The following is a 26,299-nucleotide window of genomic DNA, read 5'->3' on the forward strand; positions in this document are numbered from 1 at the left end:
CATGAGTTAATGATTTTGAATTATTGTTGTTTATGTGTTATGTGTATCGTATGTATCGAATAACAATAAGAATAAGAATATGTATCGAAAGTGTTTGTTTGGTGTATCGTATCGTATAGATTATGTAATTTATTATATGTGTATATGTTACTTGGCCTACTAGCTGGATCGATTGTTTTCTTGCTGGGCTATATAGCTCATTACTTACAATTTCAGGTTCGGCCTAAAATTCGACTTAGATAGCGTTGAAGATCGGGGACTTAGAATTGAAGTAGATTGACTTTTGGACTTCCGCTTTTAGCGGCTTTTTCGTATAGTCATCTTTGTAATAAAATTTTGGATTAGTAACTTGTATTTTGTAATAGTTTTAATTTAGAATTAATGGTCCGGAAGTGCGGGCTGTTACAGTTGGTTTCAGAGCAGGCTGTCCTTCAGAAGATATTAGTTATGGGACTAGTACATTCCCTAGGATTCGATCTTGTGGACCATATATTTTGACCATTGGTAGATCAAGGGGTAGACGTGTCACGAATTTTAGGATTGTTGTGAATTTGGGGACCAAATTCTTTTTAAGGAGGGTAGTATGTAATATCCCCTATTTTTTAAAATTTGAATAATAATTGAATAATAGAAAAAAGTATTAAAATGGACTAGGATTTAAAATTGAATTAGACTAACGGGCGTAAAATTTGGATCAGATTCTAATATGGATAACTTATAGGTTAAGATATAGGGTTTTGTATCGTTATAAATAGATCATATTCGTATTCCTCGTTTTTATTCATTAAAATTTGTAGGTCTTTTATACTAAAAATTAGTAGTCTTGTAAAATTCGTATAAAATTCATCGTAAGTCAGAATTCAGTGATCCTAGACTTTTCAGAAAGCTCTTTTCGTTCTCTACAACTTCCGTGTTTCGTATTTTTCAAGATAACGTAGTTTAGAGGGTCAAAAAGAGTAAATTCAGATCTGATCACGTTTAGAGGTAAGTTTTCGATCGATCTTACTAGTATTTTCAAAATTGTGTGATACGTGTATATTTGTTTATCAAAACATGGGCTAAATGATGATATATTTGAAACTATTATGTGTTATAGTATACGTATTGTTGTATATGTGTTGTGTCGAGACAATAATTTTGAGTTCTTTGATTTGTGCCATGGTTTGTGAAAATATCGAATAAGAACTTAGGACCGTAGTCACCGGTTTGTAGTGACCATTTTCTGAAATTTAGGACCGTTATCACCGGGTTGTAGTGGTCATGGCATGAGTTATTGATTTTGAATTATTGTTGTTTATGCGTTATGTGTATCGTATGTATCGAATAACAATAAGAATACGAATATGTATCGAAAGTGTTTGTTTGGTGTATCGTATCGTATAGATTATGTAATTTGTTATATGTGTATATGTTACTTGGCCTACTAGCTGGATCGATTGTTTTCTTGCTGGGATATATAGCTCATTACTTACAATTTCAGGTTCGGCCTAAAATTCGACTTGGATAGCGTTGGAGCTCGGGGACTTAGAATTGGAGTAGATTGACTTTTGGGCTTCCGCTTTCAGCTGCGCTTTCGTATAGTCATCTTTGTAATAGAATTTTGGATTAGTAAATTGTATTTTGTATTAGTTTTGATTTAGAATTAATGGTACAGAAGTGCGGGCTGTTACAATTATAGATAAATATTATTTATGTGATGCTGCATATACAAACACAAGAGGGTTTATGACGCCATTTTGAAATACAAGGTATTGGGCAGCAGATTTTAATGGTCGTCGTCCTTTAACAAGACAAGAAAAGTTTAATCATGCACATGCACGACTCAGAAATGTTATTGAACGAGCATATGGAGTATTAAAATCAAGATTTCCGATCCTAAAACAAATGGCTCCTTATCATTTTTCCGTACAAAGAGATATAGTTATAGCTTGTTTTGCGGTTCATAATTTTATTAGGATGGAGAAAATTGATGACACTTTATTTGCTGAGTATGACAATGCAGCAAGTTTAGACGATGAAGAAGAGAAAAATAGAAATGAAGGTCAGTTGAATCGAGAACAACACTATAGACAACAGTGGGGGACTCAGGGAGTGCAATATATGAATAATCTTCGTGATCAAATCGCAAATCAATTAGAAAGAATTTAGATTTCATTACTAGTTCTTTTTTCCTAAGTACCTGTGTCACGTTGTATTAAATTCATTTTGGATATTTTATGACATTTTTTGTAATATTACATTTGAACTAGAGATTTAAAATTAATATTTTTTTCAGTTAAATCGCTGATCACATCAATCAGTATTGAATAAACAAGTTTGAGCGTAAAACAGTAAATATATCATCATTCAGATATTTTTACATGATTGTTATCAAACAGTAATTTTCTTTCAGTAATCTTTTCATTCAGATAAATAATTTATTCAGTATATTCAGATAATTTAATGATTCAGTGTTTCTAATTCAGATTTATCAAACAACCCCTAAGCCACTTCAAGTGGTGCAACATCACTTAACGCCACTTTAGACTACTTTTCAAAAAATTTGTTCAAGTGGACTATTTCTGCAAAAAAACGAGTTTAAGAGGCCCACAAATGCAACGGAGCCCTATACGGCTACTAGAGTTAAACTACAGACCAGTTTTTTAAAACTTTTTTTTTTTGATTCAAGTTTTTTTAAAACTTATTTGAGTGTTAGGAATTAATGAATTTTTTATATTATATACCTCGATATCAACATGTAACTATATTCAGCAGGCTCCTTCTATATATATGTTTGGAGTTCATTGATCAACTTTGTACCAGCCCTTTACGGTTTACTGTAAGGTAAACAGCAGCTCAATCCAAGGCAATCAGATTTCAGAAGAACAGGCCTAGCAAACAATATGAACTTTTACTGACCAACTCTCTTCCATCATATAATAAAAACTTTTATCACTTATGTATCTTTATATGAGATTGTGTTTATGCTATATGATTATTATAATTTATATTACTGGACAAACAGACAACAAGATAATGAGAACAATGTTAGATCCTCAAACAAAACGAGAGCGAGAGCATGAAATCTTCCAAAGATTCACAGACATTAATGACTACTGCTAAGAACAACAAAGTTCCCCACTGACTCTACTTGTGTATCAGATACTGACTGCTCATTGTAGTTCGGATAAAATCTTTAGACATATTGACTAGGAATAAGGGATGAATTACTAAATTCAATCTGTGCATGCAGCTCATGGCATTTTTCTGACTCTCCAAAGCGAACAAAGCGTTCAATTTACTGAGAACCTTTCTGCTCCAAATTCCATATCAGCTACCAAACCAGCCTCTCCATCTTCCAAATAACTAGGTTTCATATTCCCTTCTAAATCATCCACACTAATACCAGCTGCCGCCTGTCCTGAATTACAAATTTCTCTGTGTTCCCCAGTAACTTGCAGCTCCACCTTCCTACTATCACTAGCGACTTCCATGTAATCAAAATTTATTTGATCTGCTGCAGGACGTTCCAAACCACCAGCAATAACAGTCCCTCCTAAATCCAAATCACCACAACTCCCCTCGTTTCCAGCATCTTTCACAAACTGCAACTCAAATCCCAGATTTACATTCCTGGTTTCACGCTCACCAGAAACCTTTTCCATAGAATCAAATTTCATTTGTTCTGCCCCACGTCCTTCCAAAACACCAGAAATAACTGTCCCTCCTAAATCTTCATACTTAATTAATCTGAAAGCCATATCCAAATCACCAGAATCCCCCTGCTTTCCAACATTTCCCCAGTAAAATCCCAGATTAACATTCTTGTGGTCACCACCAACCTCCATATAACCAAAATTCAGGAACCCTTGTTTCTGATAATATTCCGATTCGCATAAACATGCTGTTGAAGTTTCAGGAATAGGATGAAGATGGGGTGATGAAAAGTTTACAGTGCAAAGAAAGATGATATTAATGTGTGGAGGGTCTTCCTCATCTCCATCCATATCTCCTGCAAAGAAAGGGACATTGTCATCATCACTACTGCTACTACTTGAATCTTGATGGGCTTGAACATTATTCTCCTCAATTTGATAATGTATGTTAACGTGCGAATGGTATTGAGGCACATCATGATATCGAGCTTCAATTCCAAGACGCCTTTCTTGAGAAGGTTCATTGAAATAATTATCTTGATCTATGCCTTGATCTTCAAGAACATAGTGATAGTTAATGTGTATGTAATGATGAACCTGTTGAAGTTCTTGAACCTCATGAAAACCATTCGTGATGGAGTAATTGCCAGCATGTTGAATGTCTGCCATCAGATCAGGAGAATGATGATGAACAAACATATTCTCCTCTGGAACAGGAGGTATGTCGTCAGCATACTGTTGAATCAATTCAAGATCTTCTTGTTGGAGAACTTGAGGGCCATTCAACTGATTGTTTTCGATGTCTGCAAGAAGAACTCTATGCACATTGTGATGATGATGTCTATGATGAACTACCAGGGGCGGCGGTAACAGGGGCGGCGGGTTATTGTTTTCATGGTGGATTCCGTTATGATTTGCCATCTTGAAAACTTTTACTGGTTTTGTGTTTTCTGGGTTAAGGGTTGTATATATATATATTTGAGTTGATGACTTTGGCGCCCATCAACATACACTAGTAAAATAATTGTTCTTGCTAAGCTAAAAAAATGATGGTTTTTTTTTCATAAATATCTGACTTAAAATTTTTTTTGTAAAAATACTGTCATTTTTTAAAATAAATTGTAAAAATACTATTTTTCAAAAAATATTTGCAAAAATACGGAGATTGCATTTGCAACAACTGAACCATATATGCAACCACAAATGCAAATTTGAAAGAATTTGTTGAAAATTACATTTAGTTGCAAAAAATGTTGCAAGTGATTGCAAATGACGAAAAATGAGTGCCCCTGCGGGGCCAATACTAATATCACAGAAACAACCATGAAATCAACTAAAAGCAAAATAAAAATCGCCTAAAAGCAACCAAAATTCATCCTCTTGAATCTTCCTCTTCCTCCTCCCATCAATACCAAACATCTTCCCGTACATCCTATTCGATCTTAAATCCTTCGAATTTGCCCGTAATCGGCAGAATAGAGAAATCTGCGGAGGTGGTTTGTATAGGTCAGATGTGGGGGTATAATCGTCGGAATCCGAGGCAAGGCTTTTATTAGCCTATATAAAGTCCTTTACCTTCTTCAATATAAAGAAGGAAGACAAGCACTTGTCACTGCATTCAGAGATCAACCTTCCCAAGGTCTTACTTTTCTGTTAATATCTACATGTCCTTTATAAAATGTGGGGGTTGTTAAGTGGCATTTATGACACTTATTTATGCTCTAATAAGCTTTGAGTTGGTGTATTTGTACTCAAGTTATTTGTGTTTTAACGTGTTTTCAAGTGTTTTTTGCATTTCAGGCTTTACTTTGTGAATAAGGTGAATTAACATTGTTTTGATGCTAATATGGTGTTTAGGATGTGCTAGAATGAAAGCTTGAAAGACTGGATCGAAGTTGCAAGGAATAAAGAAGAAGAAAAAAAAATTGGCAGAAGGCAGGCGTGCCCGCGCTGGTAAAGCGCGCGGCCGCGCCGGGAGAACAGAAAGTGAGCGCGCCCGCGCTGATAAAGCGCACGGGCGTTCTGGGTTGGGATATTAAAATCTTGATTCAACTACAATTCGATTTGCTGGACTCCTGGAATGCATGAACTGCTATATAAACATAACTTAGGTCATTTTTCAGAGACATCAAGCAAGGAGAAGACGACAAGAGACCTTTTGGGCACAATTCAACAAAGGCGAAGACGATCTAGTTTATTCTTGTGAATCTTTGTTTTAGTTGTAATTTGGATGCCTGTTTCTTGTTTTGCTGAACCTTTACTCTTGTTTGTACTGTTGTTTATTTATTCGTATAAAGACTATGTTTGTTATATCATGTTTTCATTGGAACCCACGTTGGCGATGAGTTCGATTATGGGCTAATCGCTATCGTGGGTTTCTAGCGGATTTATTTATGGATTTTTATAGTTAATTCGTTTGATACCTTAGTGTGTGGGGATTGTATGATAACCTAGTATTGGTTGTGCGTATTCGTCTTATGAGCGTCGCGAACTTATAAGATAACGTGTTAATTCTTAATGAAGCGAAAGTGAATTTAAGGGTTTAGAACTTGCCATGCTAGCTGTAACGACTGGGAAATTTACGTTTATTTTATATTATAATTATAATAAAATATGTGTATTACTATGTCATTTATGTGTGATTATTTGATAAACCCTAACTGTTATGTGTTACGTGTATTCCATGTCATTTCTGTAATTTTAAGGTAATTTTCAGATATTTTATTATGTATTCATAGGTTTTATTTCAAATGTTTTACGACCCAAATAATGATTTTAAAGCCGGTATTTCAAATAAAATAATGGGCCTTATTTTTCATCAAATGGCTTTTACAATCGCAATATTCTGAACATTTAGATATTTTATAAATTTTCTCGTTTTGCGAAAATTGATTTTTCCGGGCCCTATTGGGTGTCAAAAACCCCACAAAAATCACATTTTTATTTTTATAAAATTATAGGACTTTCATTTATATTATTTCTTTGCATTTGTGCATTATTCACAATTTTTGGGAATTTTTGGCATATATATTATATATATAAAATATTTATAAATTATATTTTAATACTCAAAAATTATAAAATTAGGGGCCTATTGATTTTAAAAAGTGTAGAATTAGGGCCTTAATTTTAATTAGGAGTATTAATTTTACTACTATAAATAGCCTAATTTTTATTTAATTAATTATAATTAATCATTAAAATCTGCAAAAATACACAAAATTCTCTGAAATCGGGTCGGGAAGAACATGTTCGGGTCGAAGAATTAAACGGTGATTTTGATCTGATTACAGCACCAAATCAAGCAGTTCAAGTACTCAAATCAAAGGTTTTGATCTGTTCTTTCCATTTATTGCATCAATTTCATGTTTTATTGCATCGTTTTTGATTTTTGATTTCTAGGGTTTATGTTCGAATTAGGACTTTTTGATTCTGGGGTTATTTTGATGTTTTGATGATTGATATAGCTTTGTTAGATGATTTACAGTCGATTTATGGTATTTAATTGAATAAACGATGCCTGGATAGTGATTCACGATTTCTAGGGTTTATGTCAGATTTTCAAAACACAACTCGATGATTTCTGTGAATATTTGGTTCTTGTAATGTTAGGGCTTTGATTATATAGGTTATTAGCTTCAATTTGCACTATAGAACGTTGAGTTTGGTTTACAGAATCAAAAGATGATATTTTGGCCGGAGTTCATGTCGATTTTGACCGGAGATTGTGATTCTGAGATGTTTTTGGTATGTTTTGGTCGTGGTTAGATTGCTGTGTTGATTTGCAATGAAAAGCACTCAAAAACAGCACCATACGGTGTTGATTTGAGGCTGATCGGAGTTGGCCGGACTCCGAGAACTCACCGGATTCTGGAAAAAATCCGGTGATGTTCTTGGCAACCCGGAATCCAACCCGGTTGACCCGTTTCTAGAACCCGGGTTTGATCTGATTTTGTCAGGAATTGGGTTCTGACATATGTTTTTGAAATTTTGATTTTGATTTTATTTTTATTAATTTTAAAAATCAGTTTTATTTATTTTGTAAATTGATTAATTAATTATTTAATTAATTGATTTATATTATAAATAATTCTGAATTATTTTCTAAAAATCAGATTGAATTATTTTCTTAATTATTTATTATTTAATTATTATTTATTAATTATTTAAAAGTGATTAATTATTTTGATAATTAATCAAATAATTTTCAATAAATCATAATAAATTCATTTTAATTCCAAAAATTATAGAAAAATCATTTTTATTTCTGATTTTTCTTAAATAATGATTTAAAAATTATTTTTGAGTTTTAAAAATTAATAATAATTATATATAGTGAATAATAAATGGAATTATCAGTATTTAATTGATAATAATTAAACCGTTAGTCCGATTTGCGTGAAACGAAAGCCTGTTGACTCATAAAAATGAATTCTTTTCATTAAAAATAATATCAAAGCTTAATTTCTTCTAAACATTAGTTGATTTTGTGACTTGTTTGATTATCAGTCGAGTTACGTGCCGAGACGAGTCCGAAAAATTCCGGAAAATTGGGAAACGAGTCAGATAACGATCAGTTGAGCGATCAGCGAGTCGATTTTGGTTTTAAAAATTATTTTAACCATAAAAATGATCATGTGCTTATGTGCTTATTTGTATTACGTGGTTAATCGAGTCTTACTTGCTGATATGTAATACATGAGTCAGTCATAAGCGCATGGGTAGATGTTAGGAACGGTTTGAAGTCGATCCAAGATGCAAATGAAGTACGACGTGACTTAACCAGTCTGTTTTTCCATTAGAAGCTAAGCCAGCCAGGCAAGTTGAGTCGGTAATAGTCCAAGGTGATAGATAGAAGTGATTCAATTGCAGTGAGTCACGCATAAGGCAAGTTTTTCCCCTATTCTACTTTCAGAATAGTGATATTGATTCAAATGCTTATCACATTTGCATTCTCTTGATTATTGTTTTTGATCACTGATATACACTTGTTATTCCTTGGTTCATATTTCATTTCGATTATTGATTTCTCCGTTTCTTTGGATTCTTGATTCATATTCTATTGGTGACACATGGATTTTGATATATTCTAGTGTTTGGAATATATCAAAGCATACCGATTGTTCCGGTTGCTAAGCGATGGACTGGATAATGATATTTTTGGGATTGAGTGTGTCTTAATCCTGAGGACCGGGATGACTGGTGCCTCGACGTGGGCCGTAGTGCCTGGGTACCCGACTGGATCTATATATTGAGATATGGATCTGCATTATATTCTGATTGATCAGCAGAATATAGATGCGAACTTGAGTCCAGTTTAGTTCATTTGTACTCGCCAGTAATGGCCTTCTTTCAATTCTCGTAAGGTTATATCTTTGCAGATATACATGGGATGACGAATTCATTTAAAATGCTTTAACACTGTTTATATTTTGTGGACTTGTTGAGAAATTTTTGGCTCATCCTTTTTTTTGTTATTCACCTTATTGTTTTAAGTTAAGAAGGAATATGAAACCAATCAGGACTCGAGTGGTAAAGAAGCGGGTCAAGCCTCGGGATCCTCTTATACCCAAGGTGTTGATCCCAATCCAGGAAGAAAGCTTTGAGTTTCCCGAGCAGGTGGAGTGTTGATAGATAGTGTATATGTTTGAATAAAAGTTGAACTTAGTTTAAAATGAATTAGACAATGGTTTGTAATAAAGAGAGTTTGTGAGACTTTGAATGTTGGTTTGTAATAAAAATAGTTAGTGGTTCTTGTTTTCATACTTCAACCTAAAAAGATCCTGGTTAGTGTTAAAGGGGTTTAATTTCATTTCTTTATTAATTGTTAAATTAGATTGTACAGGTTTGGTGATTAGCTAGTAACCTCCAGACTTATACCCCGGGTCTGGAGGGCGTTACAGGTTTAGCATCAGAGCTGTAGGTTTGGTCCCTGAAAATAAGAACAATAGGATTAAGATAGGTTAGGAAGATCACATAAGATAGGGATAGTCAAATTAGGAAGAATAGTGTTAGGATTTAGGTCAGATTAGAATAGGGAAGTATAAATCTTAGGATTGTCTAGTGACCTTTTTCTTTTCTTTGGTATATTATCAGATGGCATCTTCTGGTTATTCAGCGTCTTCCGAGAGGACAGTCACTGGGCCAGCAGCCCCAGCCATACCTCCAGTATGTGAGTATATGTTTCCTCCTCTACCACCTCCACCACCATTGCCACAGGAGCCGGTACCGCCAGTACAGGGGATAGTGCATGACCCCATAGAGATGTTTGATCCATTTGAGTTCTTTGAGCCGATGGTTCCTTTACCAGTTGAGCACCAGTTTATACCAGGTATTGAGCAGGAGTTGCCACCACCACCATTGTTACCTCCTATACCAGTGCATGCCCCAGAGCCGAACATAGTTCAGATGATTCCTGTCGAGGGGATGGGAGAGCATGATGTGGAACTACAGTTAGGTTTACCACAGCAGGGTGCACCGGTGTTATTTGTGAAGAAGAAGGACGACAGCATGCGATTATGCATTGACTATAGGGAATTGAATAAACTCACTATCAAGAACAAGTATCCTCTACCGAGAATCGACGATTTGTTCGATCAGCTGAAGGAAGCAGCATGGTTTTCTAAAATAGATTTGCGATCAGGCTATCATCAATTGAAGATTAAAGCTGAAGATATTCCAAAGACTGCATATTGTACAAGATATGGGCATTACAAGTTTTTAGTAATGGCATTCGGTTTGACAAATGCGCCGGCAGCATTCATGGATCTAATGAACAGAGTATTCAAGAGATACTTGGACAAATTCGTGATTGTATTCATTGATGACATCTTGATTTATTCCAAGACGGAAGACGAGCATGCAGAACACTTGAGGATAGCTTTGGAAATTCTGAGAAAAGAACAACTATACGCAAAATTTTCGAAATGTGAATTCTGGTTAAGAGAAGTACAATTTCTAGGGCATATCATCAGTAGAGAAAGCATCCAAGTCGATCCAGCGAAGATTGAGGCTGTGTTAAATTGGGAAAGACCAAAGACGCCGACAGAAGTTCGAAGTTTCTTGGGATTGGCAGGATATTATCGAAGGTTTGTCAAAGATTTTGTGAAGATAACAACGCCGCTGACCAAGTTGACTCGAAAAAGTGAAAAGTTTGAATGGAATGATAAGTGTGAAGAAAGTTTTCAAGAGTTGAAAAATTGGTTAGTAACCGCACCGGTACTTGTGTTGCCAGACGAGCTAGGAAATTTCGTTATTTTCAGCGACGCTTCGTATCGCGGGCTAGGAAGTGTATTGATGCAGCACGGTAACGTCATCGCATATGCTTCGAGACAACTTAAACCTCATGAGCATAAATATCTCACTCATGATCTGGAATTGGCAGCAATCGTATTTGCGTTGAAGCTTTGGAGACATTATCTCTACGGTGAAAAATGTGAAATCTACGCGGATCATAAAAGTCTGAAGTATATCTTTACGCAAAAGGAACTGAACATGCGACAACGTCGATGGCTGGAATTGATAAAGGATTACGATGTCATGATCAATTATCATCCAGGGAAAGCTAATGTTGTAGCAGATGCGCTAAGCAGGAAAGAAAGATTGAATCGGTTAACTTCATGTGAAGAATTAACCAAGGAATTCGACAAATTGGAAATTGAGATTCGTATTCCCAATGAATCTGCAGAAGCTATCTACACTATGACTTTCCAACCGAAGTTGTTAGAAAAGATTCGCCGCTGTCAAGATGAAGTCATGAGTCAAGATGACGACCTGACGGGAGAAGAGATCACAACTCAGAAAGATAATGAAGGAATTTTACGCTTTGCATCGAGAATCTGGATCCCTAATGTGGCAGAATTAAAAGAAGAAATAATGCGAGATACGCACAGTTCAAAGTATTCCATTCATCCAGGAAGCACAAAAATGTATCGCGATCTGAAGGAGAACTTCTGGTGGCCGAACATGAAGAAGGAAATAGCTGAATGGGTGAGTAAATGCTACACATGCCAGCGAATTAAAGCGGAACATCAACGTCCGAGCGGATTATTACAACCGTTAGACATTCCAGAATGGAAATGGGAACATTTAGCGATGGATTTTGTAGTAGGACTACCGAGGACAAAAGCAAATCATGATGCGATATGGGTAATCATTGACAGACTCACCAAGTCAGCACATTTTCTACCAATCAACGAAAGATTTTCACTCGACAAACTAGTGCACTTGTATCTCAAGGAAATTGTAATGCGACATGGAGTTCCAATATCTATCGTGTCCGATCGAGATCCTCGTTTCAACTCAAGATTTTGGAGATAATTTCAAGAATGTCTTGGAACCAAATTGAACATGAGTACCGCTTATCATCCGCAAACTGATGGGCAAAGTGAAAGAACTATTCAAACGATTGAAGACATGCTACGAGTTTGTGCGATCGATTTTGAAGGCAGCTGGGATGAACATCTACCTCTGGTGGAATTTTCTTATAATAACAGCTATCACGCCAGCATTGGAATGCCACCGTATGAAGCATTATACGGGAGGAATGCAGGTCACCAGTACATTGGGATGAAGTTGGAGAACGCAAAATTTTGGGTCCAGAATTAATTCAACAGACGAAAGAAAAGATTGAACTCATTCGAAAATGACTCGATGCAGCGCAAAACAGGCAACGCAAATATGCAGATCAAGCAAGGAAAGATATGGACTATCAGGAAGGAGAAAACGTACTACTCAAAATATCTCCATGGAAAGGATTAACAAGATTTGGCAATAAGGGTAAATTGAAACCACGATACATTGGACCGTTTGAAATTTTGAAGAAAGTGGGAAAAGTTGCATACGAATTAGCTTTACCGCCTCATATGCAGCATATTCACAATGTGTTTCACGTGTCAATGCTTAAGCGATATAATCCTGATTCTAGGCATGTAATAGAGTATGAGCCGATATAAATCCAACCTGATTTGTCTTTTGTAGAATAGCCGGTAAGAATTTTAGATCGACGAGAGAAAGTGTTGAGAAATAAGTCTGTATATTTAGTGCGAGTGTTGTGGAGAAATCCTATGGTTGAATAATCAACCTGGGAACTTGAAAGCGAAATGTTAGAGAAATATCCTTATTTGTTTTCATAGAAGATTCTGAGGACAGAATCCTTTTAAGGGGGGAAGGATGTAACGACTGGAAAATTTACGTTTATTTTATATCATAATTATAATAAAATATGTGTAATACTATGTCATTTATGTGTGATTATCTGATAAACCCTAACTGTTATGTGTTACGTGTATTCCATGTCATTTTTGTAATTTTAAGGTAATTTTCAGATATTTTATTATGCATTCATAGGTTTTATTTCAAACATTTTACGACCCAAACAATGATTTTAAAGCCAGTATTTCAAATAAAATAATGGGCCTTATTTTTCATCAAATGGCTTTTACAATCGCAATATTCTGAACATTTAGATATTTTATAAATTTACTCGTTTTGCGAAAATTGACTTTTCCGGGCCCCATTGGGTGTCAAAAACCCCACAGAAATCATATTTTTATTTTTATAAAATTATAGGACTTTCATTTATATTATTTCTTTGCATTTTTGCATTATTCAAAATTTTTGGGAATTTTTGGCATATATATTATATATATAATATTTATAAATTAAATTTTAATACTCAAAAATTATAAAATTAGGGGCCTATTAATTTTAAAAAGTGTATAATTAGGGCCTTAATTTTAATTAGGTGTATTAATTTTACTACTATAAATAGCCCAATTTTTATTTAATTAATTATAATTAATCATTAAAATCTGCAAAAATACACAAAATTCTCTGAAATCGGGTCGGGAAGAACAGGTTCGGGTCGAAGAATTAAACGGTGATTTTGATCTGATTACAGCACCAAATCAAGCAGTTCAAGTACTCAAATCAAAGGTTTTGATCTGTTCTTTCCATTTTTTGCATCAATTTCATGTTTTATTGCATCGTTTTTGATTTTCGATTTCTAGGGTTTATGTTCGAATTAGGACTTTTGATTCTGGGGTTATTTTGATGTTTTGATGATTGATATAGCTTTATTAGATGATTTACAGTCGATTTATGGTATTTAATTGAACAAATGATGCATGGATAGTGATTCACGATTTCTAGGGTTTATGTCAGATTTTCAAAACACAACTCGATGATTTCTGTGAATATTTGGTTCTTGTAATGTTAGGGCTTTGATTATATAGGTTATTAGCTTCAATTTGCACTATAGAACGTTGAGTTTGGTTTACAGAATCAAAAGATGATATTTTGGCCGGAGTTCATGTCGATTTTGACCGGAGATTGTGATTCTGAGATGTTTTTGGTATGTTTTGGTCGTGGTTAGATTGCTGTGTTGATTTGCAATGAAAAGCACTCAAAAACAGCACCAAACGGTGTTGATTTGAGGCTGATCGGAGTTGGTCGGACTCCGAGAACTCACCGGATTCTGGAAAAAATCCGGTGATGTTCTTGGCAACCCGGAATCCAACCCGGTTGACCCGTTTCTAGAACCCGGGTTTGATCTGATTTTGTCAGGAATTGGGTTCTGACATATGTTTTTGAAATTTTGATTTTGATTTTATTTTTATTAATTTTAAAAATCAGTTTTATTTATTTTGTAAATTGATTAATTAATTATTTAATTAATTGATTTATATTATAAATAATTCTGAATTATTTTCCAAAAATCAGATTGAATTATTTTCTTAATTATTTATTATTTAATTATTATTTATTAAATATTTAAAAGTGATTAATTATTTTGATAATTAATCAAATAATTTTCAATAAATCATAATAAATTCATTTTAATTCCAAAAATTATAGAAAAATCATTTTTATTTCTTATTTTTCTTAAATAATGATTTAAAAATTATTTTTGAGTTTTAAAAATTAATAATAATTATTTATAGTGAATAATAAATGGAATTATCAGTATTTAATTGATTATAATTAAACCGTTAGTCCGATTTGCGTGAAACGAAAGCCTGTTGACTCATAAAAATGAATTCTTTTCATTAAAAATAATATCAAAGCTTAATTTCTTCTAAACATTAGTTGATTTTGTGACTTGTTTGATTATCAGTCGAGTTACGTGTCGAGACGAGTCCGAAAAATTCCGGAAAAATGGGAAACGAGTCTGTTAATGATCAGTTGAGCGATTAGCGAGTCGATTTTGGTTTTAAAAATTATTTTAACCATAAAAATGATCATGTGCTTATGTGCTTATGTGTATTACGTGGTTAATCGAGTCTTACTTGCTAATATGTAATACATGAGTCAGTCATAAGCGCATGGGTAGATGTTAGGAACGGTTTGAAGTCAATTCAAGATGCAAATGAAGTACGACGTGACTTAACCAGTTTGTTCTGCCAACAGAAGCTAAGCCAGCCAGGCAAGTTGAGTCGGTAATAGTCCAAGGTGATAGATAGAAGTGATTCAATTGCAGTGAGTCGCGCAGAAGGCAAGTTTTTCCCCTATTCTACTTTCAGAATAGTGATATTGATTCAAATGCTTATCACATTTGCATTCTCTTGATTATTGTTCTTGATCACTGATATAAACTTGTTATTCCTTGGTTCATATTTTATTTCGATTATTGATTTCTCCATTTTTTTGGATTCTTGATTCATATTCTATTGGTGACACATGGAGATTGATATATTCTAGTGTTTGAAATATATCAAAGCATAACGATTGTTCCGGTTGCTAAGCGATGGACTGGATAATGATATTTTTGGGATTGAGTATGTCTTAATCCTGAGGACCGGGATGACTGGTGCCTCGACGTGGGCCGTAGTGCCTGGGTACCCGACTGGATCTATATATTGAGATATGGATCTGCATTATATTCTGACTGATCAGCAGAATATAGATGCGAACTTGAGTCCAGTTTAGTTCATTTGTACTCGCCGGTAATGGCCTTCTTTCAATTCTCGTAAGGTTATATCTTTGCAGATATACCTGGGATGACGAATTCATTTAAAATGCTTTAACACTGTAAATATTTTGTGGACTTATTGAGCAATTTTTGGCTCACCCTTTTTTTTGTTATTCACCTTATTGTTTTCAGTTAAGAAGGAATATGAAACCAATCAGGACTCGAGTGGTAAAGAAGCGGGTCAAGCCTCGGGATCCTCTTATACCCAAGATGTTGATCCCAATCCAGGAAGAAAGCTTTGAGTTGCCCGAGCAGGTGGAGTGTTGATAGATAGTGTGTGTGTTTGAATAAAAGTTGAACTTAGTTTAAAATGAATTAGACAATGGTTTGTAATAAAGAGAGTTTGTGAGACTTTGAATGTTGGTTTGTAATAAAAATAGTTAGTGGTTCTTGTTTTCATACTTCAACCTAAAAAGATCCTGGTTAGTGTTAAAGGGGTTTAATTTCATTTCTTTATTAATTGTTAAATCAGATTGTACAGGTTTGGTGATTAGCTAGTAAACCCCAGACTTATACCCCGGGTCTGGAGGTCGTTACACTAGCATAGGTTCATGTATTGTTATGTATGATTCGTAGGTAATTTTAATCATCTTACTTGTCCTGTGTAATCAAGATAGATAACTTGTGTTTAAACCGTTATGTTGTCAAATTCTATAGACATATAGGGTCTCAATATAATTGGTGCCTATTCAGCTTCTATCTCTTTTGTGGATGTCTGGTAGAATGGTACTCGTGGAAAATTGGCGTTATCTGATTAGTATCATCACCATTGCATGCTAAGGTTAAGAATGAAAAAGTTATTGAATGAAGTATTTAATGAAGTTAGAATCCCATGTTGTCATACATATTAATTCAAACAATCTTATTCTCATAGTTATAATTATTAGTTTAATTATTTGTTAATAACAACCTCAAATTGTGATTCATCTTAGCATTGAATAATAACCATACATTGTTGCTTAGGTGCATGAATTATTAGTTAACCAATACAGTCTTTGTGGGAACGAACCAGAAAAGATTCTATACTACTTGCGAACTCGTATACTTGCGTGTATTATTAGCGCGTGTTTAGCGACTAACAGGGGTTCCATGTCATGGGTAGTTTAAATCTTATCAAGAGGCCTTGATTTCCCTTACAAAGATTACGTGACCCGAATATTTTCAGGTCTTACCTCAAAGGCACACCTTGTAGGATTTACCATCATCTTGTGGTGCTTCAACACTTCAAATGCCTCTCAGAGGCTATCTACATATTCTACCTTGTCAAGGCTCTTAATTATACTATATCATAAACTCTCATGATCTTTCAATATTTTTCTAACTTTTGTTATCTGCACTTTCAAGAAAAAATCAATAAAAAGATACATAATATCAGGAAGTAAGTGAAAAGTGGTACCTTAGGAATATCTTCCTTATTACCAGTTTTTTGTTTTATGCTCATTTGCTTATCAATGGCAAAGTTCACCGCCTCTTACTTCACTGTCTTCCGTTAGGATCAATGTTGGGTATGCGTGTAATCAACTCAGTACCAATCCCGGGCATATCAACCGCTGTCCATGCAAACATAACGATATTCTTTTGTCAAAGAGCAATTAATCTTCCCCTCAAAGGGTTCTTGTGACGACCTCAACCCCGGGGTCAGGTGTTGACGTCACGAACATCAATAAACCACAAATAATACAACTGAACTCATTATTAAAACAACATAAACACGACCCCTTACCAAGATCTTTTCCAGGTTTAAATATGACTTAGGTTACATAGCTATCACAAACAAATTTATTTCAAACAATCTTGACACAACTAACTTAATACAGTAACTCAACAAACCACATCTGGTCTGACACAACTACCTCAGAGGAGCCTGGTACGGAAGGAATTGAAACTCTACCATGACTACGACGGAAGAGTCTCCTAGGCATCTGTAATACATATATATAAAACATTCGGCAAGGGTGAGCAATCAATTGCTTAGCAGTACCACTATATGAATAACAAGTGAAAAAGTTTATGATAAAACAATTATAGGAACAAAGATCATAAAGCAGTAATCTGTAAATCATGGCAACTCTCAGCCGAAACACATCAAAATAAAACTGGATATCACTAACTAGCATGCTCTTTATAAAACAAATGTAGTTGTGTGTTGTGTAAACACCAGAGTCCAATTTTAGCATGCTATTCACATTTATAACTCAACTGTATAAATCACTTTTTCTGTTACGGGAATCATAAAACCAAATCAGATACATATTGGACATGTGAAGATAGCTGAGTAAGCTATCAACACTAGACGGCTCCTTATTCCATCCCATAAACCTGTTCCGGAACTCAGAGACTAGCTAGGTCTCTGACCTGCTGGACTAATCGGTTTAGTAGTACGCGCAACCGAGTTAGCCGCTTACGCAACCTTAATAGGCCACTTTGGCCCCTATGTATCCAATATCTGATCATTTTTATCCAGTTTTCAAATCACCGGTACCTATCTCAGTTTAAAATCGTGCATTTAACAGCACACATAAAATTGGTTCACAAATCATTTTCATTCGGAGATAGGTACCTTTTCGAAGTTACTTTATCCCAAAACACATTTAGAATAATAGTTATAACTACATGTGATACATAACTTAAAATGTTTCTATTCCAGTTCAAAAATAAAACAACAGTTTATTCATATATACTGAACCATAAAAGTATGGTCAGGGGTACCTGACTTGCAGAGCTTTACAACTATTATTGATTGAACTTGGACTGACTTGGACGCTTGGGCTTTATCGTCTAACTATTAGATTATCCTGGATCCGACTTCAACACTCAGGTCCTTCGATTGGAACCTTACTGAGCTTGTCAACTGATCACTAGGCTATCTTTAGTCTGACGTCAACTCTCGAGTCTTCCGACTAGAACCTATAGAGTCGAAATACTCTATGTGAGACAACCAATTATGCTTGACATATCCTCGCTAATAATTTTATCCGAACGATAGTAATTCCCGATTCGTAATTACACGCCTTATTATACTACACATAACAACTAGGGTTCACATTTCCAAAACTCGGTTCGATAATCATTTTCGAAAAGTACATATACCCGTCATTTCGAAAAACAGGGTTGTCAAGTATTTTATAAAAATATTTTATCACGACACGCAAGTAGGTTCCATTAAATTATTTATAATTGTATAGTTATATACGCTCGACTAGTAATCACGATATCACATGATATGTCCCCGTATTTTTGAATTTAATTTCCCAAAAATCGGGCAGCGTCTCCTCTGTTTATCGGCTCACCCGTCGAAACATAATCGACGAAACAACAACCAATCAACCAAGCAATCAATCCAAGAATCACAATTCACAATCCAAATTATGCACCCGACTTCGATATAAAATAACTAATTTCCGTTGTGAAAAATAATTTTATGAACTAATTATTATTTATATAGATTTAGGACTCAGAATAATTCATCACGGTATACCGTTGGCTCGCCGAGACTCATCGCTGACGGCGGAAAAATTTATTGGAGCCCGAAAATATTTAGGTTTCCAAATAAATTTTGCCGATTAATAAAATTTCCAGCATGAAAAAAAATTTATTTCATTAAAATAATCAAATAGCTTCCTGCAAAATTTAAGAAACCCGAATTAAAATAGCATACAATCAGAACGGTAGAGCAACGATCGGAAAATTGATAGCAACACAAAATCACAGGTGGCCGAAAAACAGCCCCGAACCAAGCGCAACTGCCAACACAGACAAACATTCAACGCACCCACGCATACAACACAGACACAGTAACACACATAAGTGCACAACACGCGCCACCATACCAACCAGGCCGGAAAGCAAGAGAAGGCGGCGACCCGAAAGAGAAAGAACAGCGGCATCAAACAATTATCAGAACCGAGAACAACACAGGGAAATAGAAGATAAACGGGAGAGGTGTTAGGTCACACACACTGTAGAAGTGGGTTGAATAAAGTGTATACTACAATTAAATCGAATTAAGAACACAAGTATGAAACACATAATAATCTTATTAATGAAACAGTATTACAATGGAACCGTTCTCTCTCAGTGATGAACAAATATCACGAGAACTGCTAGGGTTACAATGAATAATATTCTCGACTAAGATAACACTTATAGTGTAAACCCTATGCTGTGTTTATATAGACATACAATTACAAGATAATCTTCTAATTGATATCGAACATAAGTCTGCATCCTAAAATATATCAACTAGTTATCTTTTCTTCCAAGTATTCTATTCTTCATAGAATTCTTCTCCATGCATATCTCTTCTTGTGTTTGTCTTAATCTTCTTTCCTTCAATCAGCCGCCTTCCTTATCTGAAAGTCTTCTTAAGTCCTGATATTATCTCCTGATAAATATCTTCTGATATCTTAAGTTCTGATAACTTAAGTTCTGATATCTTAAGTTCTGACTTCAGTATAAGTACTGATTTCCAGTTAAGTCCTGATTTGTCATGTTAGTTAAAATCTGAAAACTACACACAAATCATTATTAGACATGACATCACAAGTATATCTAACAATCTCCCCCAACTTATAAATTAGCATAATTTACAAGTTCAATAGATATTTGATGATGTCAAAAACATTAAGTACAAATGTATATGAAAATTTGACTAAGTAACTACAACTCACAGTACTTGTAGCTTTTACCATCCTTAAAGTATGATATCAGCTTTAACCTGTATATACTTCAGAATTTAACAGCTGTAGTTCTTGACTTGGCTTCAGTGTGTAATCTCTTTAATGTCAGGAGTTGTTCTGAGATAATTCCTCAAAAGAGTTCTCTCAGCATATTCAAGTTCATTCTTCATCCTCCTTTTTGCATCTTTAAGTTCAACTGTATCTTCACCTGTTTGAAAGATAGCAGCCTTGAGATCATTTATTTTTGCTTTCCTTATATCCTGATCCAGTCTGATGACATAGGCTTTATCAGACTCTAGATTGAATTGAAGACCTTTAATACCAAGAAATGTAGTGATGATTTTGGCGGTATTAGGTTTCATCTCAACTATATCACCATTTTGAGCTCTGTACTTAGGCTAGTAAGGTTTGTCAGACTTTACAGAGTAAAGTTTCTTCTGCCTTTGAATATCAGATTTTAAGTAACTGGCAGCACCATCTGTTGACCTTTTTTTCACTTGAAGTAGAAATACTACATGTTATAATTCTTCAAAGTACTTCAAACGAATAGCATTCTTTCTAATCTGGAATACCCTCCTATCTGTCATGAAATATAGCATGATATCTTCTTTCAGTACAGAGTGGTAGACCATTTGTACAGACTCCAGTTGATTCAATCTTTCAGGAGTTGTTCCTACTCCTGGTTCACTCAAAGAAGTTGAATCAAAGGTAGTATTATTTACTCTCTTTTCTTTAGAACTACCCAATCCTGATTTGTCTCTAGCTTTCTTTCCTCTAATAACTCTTGCTTCAAAACCACTTGTTGTAGTCTTCAAAAGTTGTGTAGATTTTTGAGCTTTAGTAAACCCAGGTAGTAGAATTTTTGAAGGTTTAACATGAGCAATGTCAGAGGTTTCCTTTCCTTTATCTTCTGATATCAAGCCAACTTGAGCTCTGTCAGAGGGTGCTTGCTTCATTGTAATATCAGAATTTACTAAGTCCTGATCTTGAACAAAATGAGCTCTGTCAGAGGTTGTTTGAATATTCTTCTTCTTCAAAATCAAACAAGTATCTTCATCAGATTTTGCTTCCAGATCCATGATTGGCTTATATACCTTTACAGGTTCATCAATTTTTGTTTTACCCTTGGATCTATAATCAACTTCCACCTGTGATTTTGCTTTGGATTCAGATTTGATTGCCTCAGAATTTGTCTTCTCTTTAATGATAATGCCCTTAGGCTTAGGTGGTTTCTTTGTAGTAATAGAAGCTTTAGACTTGGATTTGACATTTTCTGCTTTAAGTCTGACTTCTTCTTCCTTCAGACTTTCAATATCCATGCCTGGATTGTTCTTTAGAAATAGTCTTTTTGAAACTTCTTCATCCAGCTTCCGCAATTTGGGGTCTTGATAGTAGACTGATGTTTTCTTCCCCTTAAGCTTCAGTGTCTGCATAAACTTCTGTGATTCTTGACTTTCACCCTGTATCAAAACATCAGGCTTAGTCAGAACTTGCTTATCAAAACTTATTCTTCTATCAGCATCAGAACTTGATTTCGGTGTAAAAGTTCCTGCTTTCCTGAATGAAGAGCCTTTTCCTTGACCATGACCTCTACCCCATTCAGAGTTTCCCTGGTCATCATTTCCATCATCCTTTTTCTTCGGTGCTAAATCAGATTTACATCTGGACTTAATCACTTTCTCCCCCTTTTTGGCATCATCAGGTAATAGGAGAGAGAGAAGTAATTCCACTGAAGATTGGATTTCATTTAGTTGATTTTGTTGAGAAGCTTGATTCTTCAGTACTTCAGCAATCTGAGCTTGCTGTTTCTCCTGAGCTTTCTCAATATACCCAATGCGGTCAAAGGCTAGTTTAAAAAACCTGTTCTTTTCCAATTTGACATTCATGTCTTGCTGAATTAGAGTTTCTTGAATTTTATTCACCTTTGCTTGAGTTATTGAGTGTTGACCTTGAAGGTGCCTTGTACTCAATGCAGTAACTCTGAGCTGTGCTTTGAAATCATCATTCATTAGCATCTCATCAGCTTTAGCTAGGTACTCAGCAAGAATATTTGCAGCAGGAACAAAATCAACTTTGTTCCACTTCTTGATCCATTCTTTTCCTCTTAGAGTTTCACTCCAAGGTACTGGTGCATCCCCTCTCACAAACTTCTTAATCAAATCAGCTTTATAAACTGCTGGTAGAGGTGCATGTCCTGAAGGACCAGCTGCATCAGCATTTTCATTTATAGCAGCTTCACCGGTATTTTCAGCATTTGCAGCATCAGAACTTACAGAGCCTGCAAAATCAGCTTCCTCTGATAAAATGATAGTGTGTGAGGCTATAGAGGGTTCAAAAACATTCTCTAAGTTCTGATCAACATCCAAATTCTGATGCTCACCCAATATCTGATCTTCAGCAGCTAGATTCAGAAGAGGTGTTGTTGGAATATATGCATTGAAATTGGTGGAGTTTGTTGAAGAATGGTTGGAGCTTCTAAGTACAGAATCTCAGGCACATTCAAGTTGTGAATGTCTATTTCAGCACTTATACCTGGGTCTTCAGCATGTGCTTGTTCAATGATAGGAGACACAGGAGGTGTAGGCACTCTATCTTGAGCAGTTTCTTCAGCTTGAATTGGTGACAGTGGAGGTGTAGATGTAGTGTCTTCAGCAATTTCTGGTTGTGAAGATGGAAGGGATTCAATCACAATTGGCTCCTTTGGAATCAGAGATTCATGATCCCCTTCCTCAACTTTTGCTTCCACATCCTTTGAATCTGACTCAACTGTGTCCCTGTTAGCTCTTTGTTTCTTCCATCTCTTCAAGGGTGGAGAGATGGTGGGAGCTTTGTCATCAAAATTTATCTTTCTAAGCCTTTTGAGGGGCCTAGAACTCCCAGTTTCCTTCATTTTCTGAGAAGAGACCTTCTCAGCTACTTTAGCAACATGTTCTGATGGTTGAACCTGTACCTCCTCATCATCAAACTCATCTCTTAAAATTATCTTCCTTCTTTTCTGCTGTGTCTGAGGAACTGACTTAGTCCTCTTTGCTCTAGAAGAAGAAGGCTTTACTGTAGGTGCTGATGGTTGAGTGGTATGTGCTGATGTTTGTGGGCTGACAGGAGTAGGTGCTGATGGCTGTTGTGTGTTAGTAGGTTGGACATCAGGATATAGCAATGAATATGTTACATAATCAACATTTACCAGAGCTTGCTTTACTGTAAAGGGATTTGTAAAGGTCTCAACACTCCCTTCTTGTTGTCAGCAGTGAAAAGATCAGTAAAAGCCCTCTTTGCTAACCTAAAAGGTTCTATGAGTTCACATGCTAGTTTTGGTTCATCTTCTATACAGTAATTGTAAATTAACTAACAGAACCTAGCGAAGAAACTAAATTCCTGTCCTCTTTCATTCTATCTCGTATAAAGCAAAACACAGTCTTTGCATAATCGAAATGAGACTGGTTTAGGAGTGCATACCCAATTTGTTGTGTCAGAATAGGAATGGCATCAAAATTTGAGCATTTATTGGCAAACGTCTTCGTGATGCAATCGAAGAAGAAGCTCCATTCCTTTCGAATATATGGGCTTTTGAGTTGACCCAACTTAGCCAAACTCCGTTCATACCCAAGATTAGCCATCGTTTGTTGTAGCAAGGGCTCTTCCATAGTAGAACTGAATTGACAGGATTCAGGTAGGTGTAGAGCTTTACGAACTGCTCCTAGAGTAACAACATACTCAACCTTATTTGCTGTAAATACGATGCTTGGAGTCCCATGCTTACCACCATCATCATAATGTCCAGTATGCCAGAATGTCAGAACTTGAGTTCCAGATATACTGGATGGCTTTGTCAATGCGAACCCAATTTCACTATGAGATAAGAAATCCTGGCTAAAATGAAATTTCGAAGGAGCTTCACTCTTAGTGAGAATGGCAGCATAGTTGTTAGGGACGAACTTTGCTCCATCAAAGATTATATCCTTGGGTGCCATTAAAAATAGGTGAGAAGTTAGAATGCCTGAAAAGTGTTTGATAAAATGTCTGTATAGTAAACCGTCAGAAAATGTAAGAGAATAAGAAAAAGAGAGAGAGTGAATAGAATAGAAATGTGAATATAAGATTTGAAAATCTTTTATCTCTTTTACTTAGACACCCCACGTGACAACAATTATTGAGAAGTGGAACAGACGTTACACCTGTCAGGCATGCAGCAGTTAGAACAAAAGTTAATGGGCACGGGAAATAAGTAATGATTACTATGCACATTCAGTTTTTCCAAAAAAAATTGTTCCCACGAAATAAATGATTATGACTGCTTTATCTGACGTAATCCAATATTCTGATAAAATATAACCGTTCAAGTATTGACTTAAAAATAAATCAAGTAAATAAATACTGCCACATAAGCATCAGAACTTGATTATTATCAGAATTTAAAAGTCATCAGAATATGGCTTCTTTACTCAAAAAGTGAATGTTTATTTCTGTAATTCTTCACACAAATACTGATATGGTTACAACAGAACTTAATCATCAGAACTTCCATCAAAACTTGTCCTCAAAATTTATGCAACTCACACCTAAACTGTTCATCTAAAACAACATTGATCACCACAGTAATTTTCATCATTCATATGGAGTGTTAGTGTGTGCATTAAGCTAAATATCAGACAAAGACTAAAGTCTGATTCACTTCAGTACATCTTAGAAATAAGGCATAACTAAGAACTTTGCTCAAAATCTATCATTAGTCTGAAGTCCACTACAGAATGAGTTCATGCATGAGTCCACCTCAACTGTTTTGTGCTCATTTTATGCATCTTTTGAAATTCCTTTTTACAGTGGCTTCTCAGTGTAAGTGAGTCACGATTGCTTATCAGAATTTATGCTATTATCAGAGTATATCTCCAGTAATCAGAGAATGTGAAAAGTCACCAAGAAAATTTTATTTTGCTTTTCTAATGCATATTACATAATACCAGCAATGCACTTGGGTCTTCCCTTCCACATATAGTTTTCTCTAGATCTCAAAGGAGTACCTGATTTTTATTTCTTTTTCTTTACTTTTTCTTTTGATAAGTGAGGCTTATCAGCACTTAGTACACCCATAAGATTTACAAACATCAGAACTTAACAGATAAGAAGCACCATTCTAGTTTTTGACTTAGTAATAAGATACACAAAGTAAACCTAACTAAGCTCAACATCAGAATTTGCTTGTGTCAAAAGATTTCCACATAAACAATTATTTCAAACATGGGATCTTTAGTATATTAAAGACTACTAGGTCAGCATCTAGCACAGTTATCCCCATTGGATTGAATAGTCACAGAAACATTCATATCACTATCAGAGTTTAGAAATTCACATCAGACAACAATCAACACTTAGTAAATTTCAATTTAAGCACAGATTACATAAAGATAGTAATTTCCGTAAGTACTGATCATAAAATATAATGTATCACAACATAAACTAAGCAGATTTAGAGAAAAAATCTGAAACCATTCCAAGTTCATTTACCAATCTTGTAAAAGTAGCTTCACATAGTGGTTTTGTGAAGATATCTGCTAGTTGTTGATCTGTTGGAACAAAATGCAATTTCACTGTACCTTCCATTACATGCTTCCTTATAAAGTGGTACCTTATACTGATGTGCTTTGTCATAGAGTGCTGAACTGGATTACCTGTCATAGCAATAACACTATGATTATCATAGTAAATAGGGATTTTAGAAAATTCTAACCCATAATCCAGTAGCTGATTCTTCATCTAAAGAATATGTGTATAACAGCTTCCTACAGCAATGTACTCTGCCGCTGCAGTTAATGTGGAAATTGACTTTTGTTTCTTGCTAAACCAAGAAACTAATCTGCCTCCAAGAAATTGGCAGCTTCCACTTGTGCTTTTCCTGTCAATTTTGCACCCTGCAAAATCTGCATCTGAGTAAGCTATTAGCTTAAAGTCTGATTCCCTAGGATACCACGATCCCAGATCAGCTGTACCCTTAAGGTACTTGAAAATTCTTTTCACAG

The sequence above is a fragment of the Apium graveolens genome, chromosome 2 (assembly GCF_009905375.1).
Source record: "Apium graveolens cultivar Ventura chromosome 2, ASM990537v1, whole genome shotgun sequence".
In the NCBI taxonomy this organism is placed as follows: Eukaryota; Viridiplantae; Streptophyta; class Magnoliopsida; order Apiales; family Apiaceae; genus Apium; species Apium graveolens.